Raw genomic sequence first — 20895 nt, 5'->3', positions numbered from 1 at the left:
GGGAGAAATCACAGACAATTAAAGAGCATTGAGGGAAACAGGTAGAGCAGAGAATGAGGACAGGAACAAGAGATGCAGATCATGTATGTGCTGTTTTGGGAGGACTGAAATCAGAGCATACAGGGGCTGGTTTCCTTTCTGTGTTAGTTAATTGTAATCCTCAAATTAGAAACTTGTGATGCACATAAAGACAGCCTGTTTTATAACTTTATCTCATTTGAGCACTGGAATTTGGTCCCTTGCTCCATTGTCATTAGTAGACAGCTGGACTGAGTTGCACCAGCTAATTGTAAATCAATCACTAAGTAGCAGCTAAATAGTTATTTATGTGTTAATTGGTTGTCTAGACACACCTGTAACACCGTCCAATAAGATACAAACAACTATGTAAACAGGAAGTCAATGCTGTGACATAACTTCCAAAATAGCTTTAGGCACCAAAAGGTTAGGATGGGTTGACCCTTGTTCAACCCATCCTAGAACATTAAAAATGAACTCATACTAAAATGAAGTGCAACAATGGCACCTCCAGCCCTGACAAAGACATTCCCAGTCCTCTGGACAAAAAGGCAAGTGGGGTTCAAGACACCATTCAGTGAGTGTTTGGTGGCAAGACCTAGGGTAGCAACTGGTGATGTGTAAATCTCTTAGTTAGTTAGTTAGTTAGCTAGCTAGCTAGTTAGTTAGTTAGTTAGTTAGTTAGTTAGTTAGTTAGGTAGTTAGCTAGTTAGTTAGTTAGTTAGTTAGTTAGTTAGGTAGTTAGCTAGTTAGCTAGTTAGTTAGTTAGTTAGTTAGTTAGTTAGTTAGTTAGTTAGTTAGTTAGTTAGTTAGTTAGTTAGTTAGTTTGTAACTTTACTATCCACACAATGCAGGACAAGAGACGATACAAGACAAACAGAGGGACAAGCTGCAGAAAGTATCAACAAACAACATGATTAAAAAAAAACATGCTGTAAAAAGCTTTGCTCTTTACATTGTTTCACATCGATAATGAGTTCTTACTGTAGAGATTATTACATATTTACTCATTGTCAAGTGTTACTGCTGCGTAGCTTAAACCACTCAAAGAAGTTGGTGTTAGCTTGCTAAAATATGGCCTGTTTCAAGTAGAGTACTGAAAGTTGATCCAAAGCTGCTTAATATTATTGTAAACTGTCAGTATTTTAAGTTACAATTCAGAGATTAGCACAATATACCTCAAATTTCAAAACATAAGCGAACAACGTCAGATCAAATGACTAAATTGCATTGGTTAGGCTTGCATTATGGGATATTTCTAAACTGCATGAATAACTAACTCTAAAACATATTTGTTCATATCTGCATATATAAATAAAACAAAGTAGCAAGTAATACATAACATTTCACATATTACTTAACCAGCTAAAACTAATGTTTGGAAGTCACAATTAAAGCCTGTGAGGCTCACTGAGCAATGTAAATGTTTTCCTATCAACAGATTGACACATAACAAAGGTCCTTAAGACGTTTATTAAGTTTTAATGGTGCAACCTATTTCAATATCCACTTAAATCACTAATTTGACACTAGCTAGAAGTTACTAAGAAGATCTTATATTCTATTATTATAAATACTTTAAACATAAAATTAGTAGCCTAATGGATCCATGAATAGCTGATGCCACCAATTCCAGGTCCTAAACTTTGGATTTGTGTCCTGAATAATTCACAATTTGTTCTTCACTTAATTCTGACATTAAAACACCAGCTGTAAATGAATTGCTTTATATACTGTAATTTGTTTTAATATAGATATATTTACAGTACCAGTCAAATGTTTGGACAGACTTTCTCATTGATGTGAATGGGATACACGTATATATATATAACTTTTCCACATTTATTTCACATAGTTGGCCTCATCAGACACTTGAGTGTACAACAAAAACTAAAAACTGTGGGGCACCTGCATGTTAAGTGAGAAGTTTCCAAATCAAAACAGAAGAAATCTTTTATTTAATCTTAACTGCACTGTGATTTTCAACTCGTGTTTTGTGTGTTCCACTTATGTTTTGTTCTTTTTTTCCCTCATCACAGTGTAGTCATTGAATGTGAAGGAAATAACTGCTTTTTTGGTGCTCTTTTAGTGATGGTTGTTTCTTGACAAATGTTCATCTCGACTGAATGCGTCACTGGACATGTTCTTTAAAACCACCTAGTTCAGTCACCAAATAAACTTCGGCCCCACAGTCGATTTCTCACTCTGGTGTGGGTAATACGTTTTCCAAACAATTTCAAGTAAAGTCACCAGTCAGTGATGTTAAAGTTAAAGTTGATAGAGTTGCAAGACTTGTCTGAAGTCATCAATTTAATAACTTGAGTCTGACTTGAGTAAGACATGTAAGTAAGGACTGTACATCTACCCACAGCTGTGATTGCTACCCTTAAATGACCCAAAGCTTTTACCTTTGAGCTGATGCATGAATTGTGTTTAATGTCTAACGATGAATCAATGTTCTCTCTTCCCTCTTTTCGATTTATTTTAAATGTTTCCCTCCTGTGACCTCGTAAGCCCTCTCACTGCTCCTTTCACAGTCATTATTTTGTGCTCAGCAGCACACATCTGACGGTCTAAAACCTCAATCACAAACAGCCTCTCTACTTTATTCTCTGCACATCTGCTCTGAGGCCACACTGACCGAGTTTTTGTGAGTATGAACCTATGTGGCTGCGCGTCCACGTATACATTTTGTCTGTGTGAATGGCATGTGCATGCATACAAATGTGCAGTAATGTATGTGCATGTGTTGGTGTGTGTCTGCATGCATGGACATGTGAACAAACGCACTTTGTGTGTGTGTGTGAGAGTGTGTGCTTGTACTTGTGTGATAATGGGCTGTGTCCATCAGCACACAGAACACGAGCCTTCTGTATCAGGCAGAAGACACACTTAATGCCTGTCACAGGGTCAGATCAAGTGTGTACAAAGGAGAATTGATTCCTTTGAAAAACAGAATCCAACCAAGGACAGTTTTCCCATTTGCCAAGGAGTAAGAAAGAGAGATGTGTATAGAGGGGGCCGGGGGGGAGAAAATGGGAGAGAGAAATGGTGTAGGTGCCTGCAGGAGAGAAATGTGTTGATCTTTTGAGATGAAAAGCTGTACTTTCACAGGCTGCAAAATGGAATGGTGGGCTTCAGGGCCAAGGCTATAAGAAGAGGAGTCCAGGTCCTTTTGTTATCCTCTCATCAGTCCATCTCACAGCAGGTGGAGGTACAGGGCGGAGGGGGTGAAAGGAGTTGGCTATGTCAACTCCTTTCACCCCAGCAAGAAATGGGCTCCCTCCCTGGCCCTCAGGGGGTAGATACACAAGCTACCTTATGCTAGAGATGAACATAGGAGCAGAGGAAGAGGTGAGATTGAAGTTTGAAGCTGGAGCAGAGGAGGGGAGGGTGTTAATGAGGGGACGACACAAGTAGAAAAGGTTCCACTGGGCTCTTTTTTAGAAGGTGGCCCCTCTCGCATTATATTCTTGACTCCCCTCCAGGAGGGCCTAATGACGCTCTCCAAGGATGGCAGTCTTGAGGAGAGGGAGGGTGGTAACGCTGACATACCAGGAAGAAGCACCCCGAACGCCACAGAGGAGGTAGCCAAGAAAAAGCAGAGACAATGGTGTCCCCACTAGAGAGACGAGTGAGAAGGAGCTCTTTTTCTCAAGACTCTTCATGTGCCCATCTTCCTCTCACTCCAACCTCTCTCTTCTTCTGTGACTCACCTCTCCACCTACACCCATCCTCCCTTTTCTTGCTGCTCTGTCCTCTGGAGCAGGTTGGTAATTGTCACACACAGCAGCACTATTTTCCATTAACCTAAGTATGTACAAGGAGCTAATATCTAACTGAGCTAAATGTGGATTTAGTTGTGATTCCAAGCTCCATCACAGACAGACCGGGGACAGGTAACACTGCGGAGTACAATGCACTGTATGTAGAAATTTAGAAGAATTTTGCTGGTTATTGTCGCTATCTCCAAAACTAATTCATAACCAACACCCATCAACCCCCAACCCCTTCTATTCCCCAAGAATGTCAGAGTATCCATAAACAAAATCAGAGGGTACAGTAAGGTCTCTAATCAAGGCAATCAGTGCTGTTTTCAGAGGTGTACAGCACAGCAGCAGCGCTGGTCTCATCTTTGTCTGTGCTTTAATTACTTGCTTTTGCATTTTGATGGAGGGGGGTGACGGGGGTGATTGTGCCTTATCACCTATCTCCAAGGATAAAAGACTACCCAATTACTTTGTTTGGATGCTAATGATTGCATTTCATTAGTAGCCGCTCTTAGCCCTCCTCACCCGGTAAATGAATGAATATGCCGTAATTTCAATTATTGGAATTATGAAAATTGCTTTTAAAAAGACGGCACGGGTATCATCAGCTTTCCACTGTGACATAATGCCATTTTAATTTCTATAATAGTTTTAATTGTCAGTTGCCCTGCTGTGCATTAATCATTTAATTGTATTGTCTTTTTCTGCTGCAAACACCTACACCCCCTGAACACCCACTCACTTTCCCGCCCCAGCTTTGAAAATACAAAATCACAATCAGCACTATCATCTTGAGAGTGATGAGCGACGGTGGAAACAAAACCAAGTTAGAGGCGTAATTCAAAGTTCTGAGATGGTGGTGGTGGTGGTGGTTGTGATGGCTGCACAGTTTGTCTTTGTTAGCAGTTTTCAGTGCAGGGAATATAGTCTAGACATTGTGGTCAATATTCAATTAAAAAAAAAAAATTCTGCAGGTTTTATTATGAATAAGTCTTTATGGCTATCACTGAATAGTGTTAGAATCATATGATAAAAATAAATATTTGTTCACTCTCTTGACATGAAAATTAAAGGTTTGCTTGGTTTATGTACATGTGGACAATCTACAGTCTTATTGTTAGTCTTGCTGAAATTGTAAGTTTCAGAAACCCAGAAAGCAGCTTTCTGTGACTACAGAGGAAGGTCAAAGGGCAAGGACATGATATCGCCATCCACTGACAAGAACAAGAGTCTTTGTGGCCATTGTGAACGCCCATAATCTCCAAGAAACAGGAAAATCCACTGATTTGTCATGTCTTGTGTGCTTTTAGTGTTTGCATAATTGTATTACACTTATTTGTTTTGAAGCTACTTTTGTACTGTATGACACATGAACACACTTACAGAAGTACACTGAAATAAAATGAGAAACAATAAAAGGGAACATTAAAAAACAAATTAATTATGTGTTAAAAGCTTTTTCAATATGTTTTAATATTCACATGTACTGTTCACTACCTTCAATACTTCTCTGTGTTTGTGTCTTCATGTTTCTGGTGTACATTTCTCCTGAATTCACAAGACCTGTTCATGCTTCAAAGCAAGAAGGAAATAGCCATAAGCAAAGAGAAATATGTTGTGTAAGCACAAATATCCAGCAATGCAACACTGCACTGAAACAAAGGTGTCAAATTAAAAAGTCAACATGACAATTTATTAAAATATACGTAAGGAGCTAGGAGCCGAGCCGTGCAGCAGCAGCAGCAGCATGAGAGGAAAATGTCTGACTGACAGCCTTGAGAAGCTCTCCACTGTCTCCTCCATCGCTCCTCGAGAGGGAGGAGGTCAAGTGTTCCCCCTCAAACAAACACATTCGGATGCCCATGCAGAACACCTTGCCAAGCCTTTTAGCCGCAGCTATTTTTCTTAAACTCATGTCATTACGAGCACCAGTGTCATCTCTCAGGCTTGAACTTCAGGGGTTGTGAGGGGAGGGGGGGGATGCAGAGTGGGCCAGTGAAAATACATCAGTGTCATGAGGATCAGGAAGTGTGCTCCCACATGGATACATTTAATGCCTCAACCTCCAAATGTTTCTGTCTAGTGTGTTTTGAAAAGAGTGAAAGCATCCTGTGAGTATACCAACATACAGGGACATTTTAGGGTTTTTTTGTGTCGTTTTATAATTGATTGGCAAACCTGTGTTCAACATTTAACTTGAAAACCTTCCGGCTGCATACTTTTGCTGAGACTTCTTTGTTGTTTTTCCATATTTACATTCAAGTAAGTGCAATAATTCATTAAAAAAATGTTAGGAAATGATTTCAATATTTACAGAACACAAATGGAATCGCTCATTGCTTCATCAGTCGCCTAACTTTCCACCAAATTTCTTTGTTGCTCTAACTAACTAAGAATGATCAAATCAAATACATAAAGGTAATATATAATCTGCATATCTGAAGGACACCAGCTGAACTTTAATCTAAAGCCTGATTTGAATAAAATTTCAACAATGCAAAACTAAGTTTAACATCCAACTCTTAACTGATAAGATATCTCTTCAAGTAAGAAACTAAAGGTGGATTTAAAAGAGAATGTATACGTTTAATTGACCCCCACCAAGTCTGTATAATGTGAGTTCATAAGGTCAGGTTTTTCCATTTTTGAATCATTTAGATAATGATTGTAAATCTCACGGATATAATGTAGCTGTAGTAGTCCTGGAAACACTGACTTTGTTTGTGGTTTGTCTCTTTTAGTGCTTTAATCCTGCTGCTAAAATTGACAGCTATTAAAGTTACTGAGGAATCATCTCTAACAGCCAACACAGTGCCACTCCTAAGGTTGTTTTATACAGGGACCGATATGACCAGGACCAGATACTGTCATTTTAGAGTACCAAGAACGATGGAGAGATATAAAGAAAAGCAAGTGTGTGTGGAAGAGAGACAGAATGAGGGGTGAGATTTTTTAATAAAAGTACACTTGATTAAGGAGAGGATTTACAAAAGACTTGCCCTTGGTGAGTTTGAATTATATGACTCTGTGCAAAGGCCCACATACACTTCATTTAAGACTTTCTTTTCACCCAACTTTTTTTTTTCTTCAAAAGAAAAAGGCCGTGACATTTTGGTAACTTGTTAACACTGTCTTCAGGGCAAAGGGTCAAGAGGTCTCTTAGCATACAGTGAACAAAGATGGAGATACTGTTTTCTATAACTGTCTACGGAACAAAACCTTGGTTACAGGGTTTTTTTATATTGCATCAATGCCACTGTGATGAATCCCTGGCCTGTGACCAGCTCCTACACAATTGTGCCACCTTCTGGAATAAATGGGAGAATCTATCAAGGCCAGGAAATAATTCAACAAAGCTTCAGTACAAGAATAACTTTGTTTGAGTGGAGCTAAACTAAAGAGAAAGAAAGAATCCAGCCTTTTTTTTCTCTAGCTGTATGGATTCAGTCATTACATGCTTCTTTTCAGTTCATTACAACTTCAATATCCCATTGCATATAAAAAACCTTATTACATTTAATTATTAATTGTTTTCCTTGTTTCCATATAGAAATACTTTGATTCACAGGTCCATAACTAAGTAATAAACTCCTAGTAATTTCTCTGGAAATGAAAAAACTATATTATTAATTAGTAGAGTTCTAATTAATCAAGTCTGGAGTCTTTTGGTTGGTGCACAGCAGGTCAGTTGAACATATACTGAGAATTATGATATATATGATTTGTCAAAAAAGCAGATCTCTATGAGCCAAGCTTAGACCTGCTATTTTACCACCTTCTGGTGACACTGGATAGTTTGTTTATCTTGAAGAAGAAAAGCAGAGTGCTGTAGGAATGATGCAGACAATTATTCGGTATTTACTTTTTTCTTTTTTACTGGGAACTGCATACTTTATCTAGTAAGATTTTTTTTTAAAAGAAACATATTGATTTTGTAGGTATGGATGATGCATAAAGACTGAATTGGCTGTTCACATATGAAACATTCACTCACCAAGCACTTCATTAGGATATTATATATAATATATCATTCCTTCCCATATACCCTCCCTCCACATACACACACTCCTTCATGAATATTAATGGGCTGGACAAAACATTAGGGACACTTTACACTGTGTTACCCTACTTTCAGCATAGACCACCAACAAAGGCTCTTACAGGCATCCCAGTCCTAGGCCAATTTCTCCAGCTGTCCTCATGTATGGCCAGTTCTCTTCTATCTGCCTCCAGGTCACGACGTCAGGTGTTTCTCGGTCTGCCTCTTGTCCTTGTCTTCCCTTGTAGATTCCAAAAGAGGGGAGGAACTTACTTACTGAAAATGGATAAGCTTCGTATAAGTAGAATTTGTTGCAGAGCTGTTAGATTGCAATAGGTTGCACAGATGTTCTTAATAAACGTATTTGTGAGTGTGTAAACTAGCCAGTTATTTGAAGAAAGATCATTTTAAAAAACGTATATCTTTTTTTTTCCAACAAGCTGCTGTATATGCAGGACTGGAATATGCATGTTTTGGAAAATACAGAGGGTCAGATGTTTGGCTGAAATTAAACAAAAACTAAACTAAACTAAAATAAACTGGTAAATGTGTCTACAGGCAAGCCACAATTCCACATATAAAGAGAGAAACATTAACAACAATAAATGAATAATTAATGAATGTTTACTTGGACAGAGTTTTTATTTTAAGGCAGTTCCTTTCCCCCTATAAGTACCATTATTTGGAAATTATAGAATAAAGCATCACCAATTAATTCAGCACTGTATTTGTATTTGTAGAAATAGTACTATCAATCAGTATCAGACAGTTTAAATTGAATACAAATGTTTTTGCAGAGGTATTTCCCACAGTTGGTTTGGATGGCTATATTACAGTTATTTTTCCATTTCTTCAGAGTTGGGGTGTGTGGAGCAGTCAGAGGGGCTGAGGTGTGTGTGTGTGTGTGTGTGTGTGTGTGTGTGTGTGTGTGTGTGTGTGTGTGTGTGTGTGTGTGTGTGTGTGTGTGTGTGTGTGTGTGTGTGTGTGTGTGTGTGTGTGTGGGACCACTCGTAACAGTGTGGGTGTATGGATTTGTTTGTGTATTTGGGGTTGTGGGGGTCGGGAGGGGACCGAAAGAGAAGATTGGGGAGTGATTCAATCGCTGCACAAATGGATTTGGCTAATAGAAGGAGCCTCTGATCCTGACTGGTGCACAGCTGGAGCTCCCCTAATTGGAGAGGGTGAAGAGTGGAGAAGAGAATGGAGAGAAAAGAGAAAGAGAGAATATGGCCCCAATGAAAATGCACCTCTGCTGTAACAATATTGACTCGAAGAGGATCATGCCAAACGTTAATACTGGTGAAGAAGGACACACGACTGGAAAGGAAGTTGTGGCCCAGAGTTCATATTCTCACCTTAAAAAGCAGCTCAATAAAACTTGGAGTAATCGTCAGTATTTTAAATATCTGATGAAGGGTGCCATATGAGCACAAAGTGTCCTGCTCTCTAACCCACTTCACATAAGCAAGGACCATTAGAGAAATAACTCGGCCTGATAGGTGAAAACAGGAGCCTTATAACCATTTAGCAGCACTGAGTACTCACCACTTTTTGCCAGTGAATTGCATTATTTGTTAGAAGAAATCATATTACAGCATGTGATGCACTATTATCATTGACCTTCCTGGTTATTAGACTTGCCAGATACAGTCTGAAGTAACAAATGTCAGGCTAGTGCAGGCAAGTATGAAATTAAATCACTTTTAAATTCCTGAATAGATTAAAATAAGTGAAAACCATTGCAGAGATCTCCCATCACTGTTGCCTTTGTGGAAATGTGAATAGATGAGAGTGGGCACAAAACAACAAAAAAGAGGGGAATGCTCATCATTGACAGCTTCCACAACTGCTGTCCATCACTGCAAGATTATAAGAGCCCATTATCCTTTACTATGCCTCCACTAATACTCCAGATGACACAAAAATGAAAACTAACACCTCCACAGCAACAAACCTGATGGAGAGACTTATGCATAACACCTTATCTAACAGCTACAGTACACCCAAAAGACATCTGCTAACTCATAAAATATTTGCTTTCGTACACTCAAAGTGCATTTTAATGTGAGTAAACGGGTGCCGTTAAAAGGCAAAATACACAAGTTTCGCTCCAAAACCAGAAAAAAAAACATTTTAGTTCCAGCTCAGCAGTGATATTTTACATGTGTATGTTGTGTGTGTGACAGAAAGAAAATAAAGAAGCAACATAACAGGAGGGTAAAGAACTGAACTTTTTTTGCACCTGACACAACTCTGAGCCAAAGGTGCATCACAGAAAGAAAATAAAGAAGCAACATAACAGGAGGGTAAAGAACTGAACTTTTTTTGCACCTGACACAACTCTGAGCCAAAGGTGCATCACCTTGGGTGATGCTTTAACTTGGACGTTAAAGCATCACTCAAAAGTATTTACATAGTTGGTTTAATAAGCCTCTGTTTGTATGCTCGGGCAGGTAGGATGACCTCCTGTAATGTACACTTCCAAGGTCTGCTCCAAGGGCCGTTTATTCTCAGTAAACGTGTTGAAAGTGTTGAATTGTGACCTTATTTAAGTACAGTTATTTGTAGACTTAAAACCTACAAGGCAAAATAAAAATGCATACATTAATTACCTTTTCCTGTTCGCTGATTTATTATTCAGTGCAGAATGAAACGTTTTAACCCTTTATAGGGCACTCATCGAAGTACTTGGAAATTCAAAAATTCAACCCTAGAGAGTTATTGGGGGATATTATATGACTTTTTTTTGCTTTTGCGACTTTTTTCAAAATGTTTCATTTTTATGTTGCAAATCAAGGTCGATGAAGTTACCATAAATGGCTCCTCGCCGGTCTAGGGTAAAACGTTTTTCAAAAAGTCTATATATAAAAATTCCACATGATTCTACAACCTCACAGAGAGGCATGGGGAGGCTATTCTGGATGTTTATGGAAATATAGTTATTCTCCCGATGAAGGGTTAACCAGCTGCAACATGATGTGTTTATGAAGGTTTCCATGATATTATGTGCAGAAGGGAGTTATCAGTGGGCACGCACACATCCATAAAGTTCTGTAGATGCTGTGCAGAAAAAACTACACAAAAGAACAGAGGAGAACCTGCATACTGCTATATTTGTCCCATCTGAAGAAGAACCATTGTGGTTGAAATATTGTCATGTTCATAAAGAAGATTTGGGCAGTGTGTGGGTACTCTTTTGTTCTATTATGTGCAGAGAGACATGTGATTTTAAAATAGTATGACCAGGAATTGTATAAACATCATGACAAAACACTGCTGCTGAATTCAAAGATAGTATCAAAAAACCACAAGTCAACCAACACTCAGACAAGGTTTTCCAAATGTGTGACAAAAAAAAACCTATTTATATTTGTTTTCCAGCCTTTGAAAATTCATTAGCTCTCCCAAAATACATGTAGCTTCTCTGATTTGCCATCTATCACAAAATTGAGACAGACTTCCATGTCTTCTTGATATGTGGAGTTTTAGTAAGTAAAGTTTAGAACATAAGGGAAAAAAAGGTCTACAACTGGCCTCACAGGTGTAAATAAAGTTATGTTAAATTTAATTGTAGTGTAGGTTTGTGTGTACGTATAAATGTAAAAAAAAAAAAAAAAAAAAAGAGTTGCCATGTGTGAGTGTGTGTGGGAGACAGACGGACAGAGTGAGAGAGCTCTTGTGTGTATTCTAAAAGCAGGGGGCCTTTTCCAATCTCCCAGAAACACAAAGAGCTGCTCAGCATGAACACACCAGGGGGGCTCTTAGGAAACCCATCAGCTCACAGGGAAAGGGCAGAGGAAAGACTTACATATAGGAAACAGGCTAAGAGCGTATAGGAGGAGCACACACACACACAAACACCCGCACACACACACATCCTCAACTCCTGTCTGGTGCATGAAGGAGCACAGTAGAAATCGGACGCCTTTGCATAGCGCCTCACTGAAAATCATCAAAGTGACTTTAAAGAAAGTGACTTTTGGACTTTTTGGAATACTTAAAAGAAAAGCTGCCCATTTGACAATCCACAACTTGAGATCAACATATTAGTGTACAAACACAGACAAACTGTCAGATCTTGCGGGGACACTCACATACAGAGGCAGGCCGGCAGACCCTCCCACCGTGTTTCCATTGTAACGACCATTGTAACAGTTTTGTCTGAGCCATATGGGCTGGTTTAGGGATGTGGACCCCCGGCAGCTGAGGCTTTGTTCCTGTGTCAGAGAGGTCGCTGGGATTGTGTTCCCAGCTAATTCCCTCTTTCAGGGACTGCAGATCAGAGTCTATAATGATCTGGGCGGCCTAGCACAGGGATTACTGCTGCTGCCTGTGACATCAACAGGCTTGTGTGTGTGCGTATGCGTGTGTGTGTGTGTGTGTGTGTGTGTGTGTGTGTGTGTGTGTGTGTGTGTGTGTGTGTGTGTGTGTGTGTGTGTGGCTTGGTGGGTGAGAAAGAGAGAGAAAGATAGAGAGAGATGACATCTTAAGATGAAACATTGTCGCTACTCCTTAACAACAGGAATCAATTGTTCCCCCCCACAACACCAAACCCACCCACCATACCGAAATAGATCCCAAACACACACACACACACACACACGCACACACGCTCTGAGTTTTCCACCTCATTTCCCTCAATCCAGTTTAGGCAAACATTATTAGCAGAGAAAGTGAGGGCAGTGAAGGGAAAGTAATAGCTTCTTGTGTCTTGACTGACCTCCATTGTCATCATATGGTTTATAAATTACAGAGTACTGTCTGGATGTTTTGGCTTGCACCTCTTGTGTAGCCCCTGCTGTGCTACTGCAACACATTAAAGTGCTGTATATATTTTATCACGTTATTTGTTTACTGTAATGGCAGAACAAGCAGCCAGGTCTTCAGGTTTAAATCCTGCATTACAATAAGTAATTATCGGCATATAATAAGGATAATAAAGTTTATTTAGATAGTACTTATCAAAACCAGAGATTACAAAGTACCTTCCAAGGAAAAAGAAATGGAAAGATAGATAAGTACACACATGCAGACAACTGATTTTCCCAAATTGAATAAGGCTTTTGAGATATATATGTTTTTTGCAGAGGTGATATAAAAGAAGATACTGATTTTGATTTACTCTGATATACTCTGGAGCCGGCCTATGACGTGCTGTAAAGTGAAATCTTCTTCTGTAATTACATTTTAGCAAACATAGACCCATTAAGAGGAGAATAATATGAGTCTTTTCTTGGTTTTTGTTGGTAGTCTGGCTGCTGCTTTCTCTACAATTTGGAGTCTATGAATTGTTTTCTGATTTATGTCAGTCAGGAATAATAATTACTTTAAATATCATAGTGCAGAATGGTCTTATCTGTGTTATTATGTACTAATACTAATTTCCTCATACTGATGCATTTACTTGGAAGTTAATGCAACAGTAATAATTATAATAAGCTTGAGATGGAGCTAATTTGATCTGTTTTATATTAGATCTGAAACAATAAGTTAATTAATTGATCAACCGAAAATGAATATGCAACCATTTTAATAATCACTTAATTGTTTAAATTGTGCTTTAAGCAAATATGTCAAAACATTTGTTAGTTCCAGATTCTCAAAGGTGAGGGTTTGCTGTTTGTCTTACATGAGCTGTTGGTTTTGTGAGCCAGACAAAACAATCAGTGTTAATAATGACAATAGTCAATGTTTGCAGCCTTATTTTATGAACTGTTTAATGTACAATGTAGGAAAATCAGATTTTGTATGTTAATCTTTTTTTAAAATCTTTATCTGTAACTGTAACTGTCAATACAATACACATACAATACAACATCTGCTTTTGAAATGTTCATTAGAAAAGAAGCAACACATCGAAATACTCAATTAAAGTTAAGTAAATATAGTTAAGTTACTTTCCTACACTGTCAATCTGTAATTACAACATCACACAAACCAAATATTTTTCCTTACTTTGCTTTTATGAACTCCAAAAATAATACAAAAAAGTAGAAAGAATGTAAAGTAAAAGTTGACTTGATGGATTAGTCACGGATAGCACAAGCAGAGAAGCCTGGATTTCAATTAATGGCTCATTTTGAAAAGAGCATATAAATTACTTCCAGGAGAAACTAATTTAATTCATATATGTTTGAATATTGTTTGTGCTGTATTGGATTGTTACAAACAATGCTTGCCAGAGACACTTCGAGGAAATAGGAAACCAACCTGAGTAATCAGATATATGTGTTCTCAAGAAGAGAAACATCTGCATACTAAATGAAGGGCACTCATACGCATACATGCTGAAGAGTTATTTCTGAAGACGAAGCACCAGACTCTTCATGAAGCCCTCCATTGCTTTATAAACAGTACTTTCAACAAAGCGCCTGAAAACAAAACTTGTTTGCTTTCCTTCATTCCACTTTTAATTTTCTGCTCTCATTTGTTTTTTGTAGGAATCTTTCCATATTTTATTCTCTTTCTTCTGTCCCCCCCCAGTGAAAGAGACTTTCATTGAAATTCATGCTCTCAAGGACCGGCACCCATGCAAGGCCAGAAGATAATAGGCTGACCTATTTACCCTGCAGTTTTATTTATCTTTTTTTTCTCTTTTCCTCCCCCCCCCCCCTTACCCTGGCTTTGGATTGATCATGGTCGCTGCAAGATGACAGCTGTCTCCTGTGCATTAGCATTGCAAATGAAATGGAAGAAAAAGAAGTGGAGCTACAGTGTGTGTGGAGCCACAAGCCTGCAGTCTGGGCTGGGAGAGAGCGGATCAGCATCCCGACCAGGTGCTGTCAGGACACTGTGGGACGAGGAGCAGCTGACGGCGGGACAGAGGTATCGCCTGCAGCTTTGACAAAACATTTTCAAAACAGCTCAATCAGCCTTTTAATTGGATTTTTTTTTACATGATCCTTGATGACTTAATTAGTGACCAGAGTCCACGTGGGCAGATGAGGTTAAAATGATGGGTTTTACCCTATCTCTTGTATGATTGCAATTTGTTTTCAGATAGATTGGGATGTCATTAAAACAATTTTTATATCGTTGTTTCTTACTGGCAGTGCACATAACAAGTCCACTTGTAAACAGTTATATACACAGCATTTTGTTATGTTCAAGGGAGAGTCAATCAGTGCGGGATTTATTGATTTTTTTTTTTTAACCTTCTTTTTATTATTGATTTTGCAGTTAACAATAGAAATAAAACAAAAACAATTAGGACCATAGATCATTACATAGCCAGTCAGTTATACAGACATACCATCAGATAAATGCAGAGACAAACAAAAAATATGGTAAAGTGCATGTATACACATAGAGGGTGCATAAATAAACTATACATAGGCAGCCAGATTACATAATGAAAAATAATAATAACAATAGTATTAACCATAATAGTAAAGAAAAGAGGGGGCAAAAAATAAACCACAGAAACTATTCTTTAACATGAATATAAATTGATTTTCTATATATAATAAACCCAAGGACTCAGCACATATTGTGTTGAAAAAGCATCACATGTGCACTGCATTTAATCTGGCCGTGTGCTGAATGTAGCTGTATAAAACCAAGATTGATTAACACAATGTATTAAACCCGTCTTTCACACAGTCGTGTATGTCAGTGCCCAAGGACAAATCTTATTAATATCACTTCTGCAGGGAGGCAATACAGGTAGGTGATTGTTCCAAACCCCCGCAAAGAAGTATTGTCATGGTAACCGGTGAGCACTTCAGACAAAGCTGCATGTATCCTCGCGGAGTGAGAACTCAAACACACACACACACACACACACACACACACACACACACACACACACACACACACACACACACACACAAACACACACACACACACACACACACACACACACACACACACACACACACACACACACACACACACACACACACACACACACACACACACACACACACAGACCTGGTCATGCACTTGTCATTCGTGCATAAGCAGGCATACAAAAATCAGAGAGGAAGATACAAAGGTTGTGTAGTGAGAGAGGTTGAAAGACTGTGAAAGTTTACATGAGAGATAATTCAGCATGTATATTAAGGTGACTTACTGGTTATATATGCTGCTCCTGGTTATATGTGACACTCTCAATCAGCAGTGGTGGAAAGTAACTGAGTACATTTACTCAAGTACTCTTTGCTGGATTTATACTTTGCAGAGTAATAACGTACATTTTAAAATCCCATGACAAGCTTTTAAAATGTATTATTAAAGATTAAATTAGTGTTTCCCAACCTTAATCAATAACATAAAAAACTAGTTGGGCTCCTTTGTCAAATTTCAAATTGTGATTTCCCCTCTAATGGTGTTATTAAAAAACTGTAACTATTAGACGGTCAAATGAGGTACATTTATCCAACTTTCCAAAAAAAATAAATTATTAATGAATACTTTTTTTTTCTCTAATCTTTGCCTTTTCTTCTTTCCTACCTCAATAATCATCTCACGCCCCCTCAGATTTATCGTGTGATGCTTTGGAGGGGCCCAAACCCTCCACTTCAAACTAGAACTACTTTAACCTATATGCTACTTGATGTATTGACAGTTTAATAATGTAATATATAATTATATAATACTCACAAGGGGGTATATCTTCAGCAGAATGAGTACTTTTTAAACTTTAAAGGATAGTTTCACAGTTTTTCAGTTTCAGCAGTCAGTGAACACTGAAGGAGGTTTTTCTCACTGCAATCAATCCTCCCGTTCATACTGGCTGTTAATAAAAGCTTGAGGAAGGATTGTAACAAAAAGGGAATTTGGCACTAAAAAGACTGTAACATTATTAGTATTAAAAGATATTGATTTAACGAATTTGGACGACTGAAGCATCATTTTAGTTTCAAATAAACTTTTAAATATATTTTTGTATGGACTCATAACACAATGTATATGTATAATGTATATGTAATGTATAATGTTACTCATAATACTTCTGTGCTTTTACTTCAGTGATCCACCAGAGTTACCTGAGAAATCAGTTAGTGATCAGTGATGTAGCTTCTCTGTTTGAGCCACCTCAGATTTCACAGGGCCAAAGAGACACACAGAGGAAGGACAAGTAAACTGGCTCGGCCCTTTACAAATGCTAGAGTGGCCATCCTCCCACTGCCAGTGGCTCACACAGGACCACAATTAAATTCTTCGCCCACTCATTCTTCTCCTCTTTTTTGTCTCTTGAGAAGACACCTCACTTGAGAAACCACTGAGGCTGCTTTTTAAAGGTCCCTGTGTGGCAGGGTGACAGAGGACACCACTCTCTGCCTTTTCTCTCATTTGGAAAGACCGGGTGAAATTGAAAAGGAGGTCCTCAGCTCCCTCCCTGAAGATCCTCTCTACCCCCTGCTCCCCCCCTTACATGCCTCACCCCACCGTCTCTGCTTTGGCCTGGGTGGACTCCCCTGGTCGGTTCTCAGACCTCCCTTGTCTGTGTGATACCAGCGGTATTGTGAGTGGCTGACAAAGAACAGGAAGCCCGGAGGTCGGCGGGGCAGGCCTGAAGGTCAGCTCAATCAGTCTCAGCGTGATGGATGCAGTGCGGGGCCCAGGTCACCTGAAAATGCACCAAACAGGATGGCCAAATGCACTCTCTCCTGCCTGCTCCTTTTGCAGCTCCTGCTCTCTCCTTTTTATTCTTTCTTCCTGCACAAATACACACTGTATAGTTCATTTCTAATGTTAATCACTCTGTCTGTATGGACACAATTTGCTTTAAAAGACAGTGCATGGGGGGTTTTGCAGCTGCACCTACATTTATGTTGAAAACAGCAGCATTTTAAAGCAGGAAAATAGCAGCAAGTGTACATTTGATTCAATTTTGTGCCAAACAACTTGATATATATTGTTATAATATATATAATATATATAACTTTACAGAGGATATAACCTCAGAAGTCCACTACCTGCTCACATGAATAAAGCCTATACTGTCACTGTCCACTGAAAATAACCACCACCAACTTTTTTTGTTTTGTTTCTTGTTTTTTCAGATAAATTAAAGTTTTCTTTTAAGCATTGAGGAAATTCTCATAATGCTCCAGCGAGGTACATCATTTAATAACCCACTGGACAATCTAAAAAGTGCATTGTCACAAGGCTGAAAACAGCTCTGTTCTTCTCTTGGAGATATATGGTGTTGTGAACAGACTAATGCGCTAATGAGGAATTAATCATTCTGAAATTCAACTTTAAATGTACATCTAAATCACATAAAGAGCCCGCCTATACAGAGACCTTATAGTTTTATTGACTCAAAGCATAAAAATACAATCCGCTAGTTTTCCAATGAAACTGTCGACAGTGTGGTTTATCTAAAGTAATCTGGGCATTGTTTCTGCAGAGGCACGTAGCTTTTGAGCAGATGTAAAATTTGGATGGTGAAAACTCCATCAAAAGAAAAGTATAGTGCATCAAAACTAAGTAAATAAGAACAAAATTATCAGCAAGACTAAATATTCTGTTGTTTTTTTTAACTTGACTGATATATAAATGTTAATTATGACCTGCAGTCTTTTGGTTTGATGAATAAATACAAGATAAAAGGAACAATTAGAGCCTTTCCAGTGATTAGCAAGAAAACTTGCATAATTGTTTCAAATTAATCAGGCACTACATATCCACTCAGGAAGCTCAATTATTTATGCGCTTTATGATTTTCTTTTCTTTTTCATATTGTATGGCTGTATGGATTCAAGTATCACCATCTACAATCAGACACCTCACATCATTATACTATCAGGCACTGAAAATAATGGACATGGTCTGGTGCCATCATTGTTAAATACTGAAAAGATACAATCCACTTAACTTTTAGAGCTTTACTCTTTAAAAAAAAAAATCGAATTAGTTTTAAAATGCATCAACAGTTTTTCCCCAGAGCCTCTTTAAGAGAAGCTGTACCTGCTTATAGCTAATTGTATTGTTAATTTTTGTTTTGTTTTTTCAAACTGTACATCACAATCAATATACACGGTCGCCAATAAAGTTGGAATAAAATATGTTTTACCTCTTTCCATGAAATGATTGTGACAATGTGATGTATTCTTGATAGATAAAGTGTATATATTCTCAAAATTGTATTGATCAATCTCATTATACCTGGTCAAAGGTGATTACTGATGTGTATAAATAGAAAATAAAAAGAGGAATGTGTCTGAAAACTAAATTATTCCAACTTTATGGGCGACCGTGTATATTAGTATGTGTATTTTATTGTATTTTTATATCTGTAAATTATTGTGGTTTTATGATAATTAAACCTACATTTTTTAATTACACTGAGCATGTAAAGACCTACTAAGGACACGAGTTGAAAATTAGTAGTAGCTATAAACTCAATTTCATGCTTTGTATTGGAAAATGTTAAATTGCATTGTCCCTATCAACTAAATAAATATAAAATTCAAATGTTATCTATAGCAGTATTGCACTTCTCAAAATGGAAGTTACACATTTGTTAACAGAGAAAACAAAGTGGTGAAAGATGGAGATAGAAGACCCAGGGAAGACTATATACTTTACATAAAACAAGAAGAGTTAAGAGTACAAACACAAAATAAAAGGTATAAAATCAAGAGAAATATGGGTTTAAAGATGCGTTTAAAATCAACACTTAAAAAAACGGCCACCTTTATTTACAATAGTTTTAATTAATGATGTTAAAACTGACATCAGCCCAAAACCACTGCTGTAAATTATGGATTTAGATGTTATTAAAGTGCTGTGAAAGTCCCCCCGCTTCCGTCCCAGCAGCCTCGGCACTGTGTCAGTGGGTGGGAGAAGGATGGAGTTGTGGGGGTGATGGTGGTTGTGTCCGTCGTCGCCATGGAGACGCCTGTGTGTGGGAAGCAGTCCAAACATGACAGGGCTGAGTTTACTGACTCAAGGTGACTGGGCCGAGGGCACAACAGCACACAACAGGAGGGACAATGGCTGCTCCATTAGTGCTAATGGGGGACACATGTAACAGGATTAGGGTGAGGACACCTGGGGGGGGGAGTGGGGGACCACATGGGGAGATGGTACACCCATCTGACCCCCTCCGCACCCCACCCTCTCTCTCCTGTCCCACTCCATCAAACTTGCACAAAACCATGAGTCTGCTGTGTAAGGACGTCTGCCTGCCCACCACGATGGCATTGATCGACCTGAAAAATGTGTGTCGACTCAGAAAACTACTCAATGAATACTTTAAATACTCATTTTAATACTTTATGTTTTAATGAAGAGATAAGACATTTCTACAGTGCTTGGATTTATGAGAGAAATTCAACCAGTTTTCTTAGTTTTTTTATTTCTGCAAGGTTTTCCCTCACGTTGGATATTATTAATCACTTCATCAGATGTGCAGATGTTTTTTAAACGAGACCTAAAAACCTATCTTTTTACGAAAGCATTTTGCTAAATGTATTTTATAGGTTCTCCTTTAACCTTTTTTTTTTTTTTTGCTCTGTAGCACTTTGAGATTGCTGAAATGTAAAGTGCAATACAAATAAAATGTATTATTATGTAAATCATTCAACTAAATTTAAGTTTAATACAAGTTTAAATAAATACTTGTATGTAATGGTACTGCAAATGAAAATAAAGAAAAATCTGACACATTTGACAGTAAAAAAAAAATGCTGGAAATTATAAATATAAAACCTTCTATTGTAGCAAAACTTGAAATTGTTTCTAATGTTTATATATATGTATATGTATATGTATATGTATATGTATATGTATATGTATATGTATATGTATATATAAAAGAGACCAGTTGATGCTAAACAGAACAGCTTTATCTCCACATGGTCACAACTCTCACCTTCCTGGCAGCAATGTGAATCAAACGGAAATAAATCTGAGACAGAGGTCCATGAATCTCCATTGGTGTACTGTGAATCTTCCCGGGTCGTCCAGCCCCTCCATCACTCTCAGCTCAACCCTCATCCCCACTCTTCCGTCTCCCCCTCCTGCGAATTCCTGCACTCTGCCCAAGACGCCCAGTCAATTAATAAGACATTGTCTCCACCCCTAGGAGCCTGTGCACAAGAGGCCACCCAG

This window comes from Scomber scombrus, chromosome 19 (genome assembly GCF_963691925.1).
Source record: "Scomber scombrus chromosome 19, fScoSco1.1, whole genome shotgun sequence".
NCBI lineage: Eukaryota > Metazoa > Chordata > Actinopteri > Scombriformes > Scombridae > Scomber > Scomber scombrus.
Note: the sequence above shows the minus strand (reverse complement) of the source record.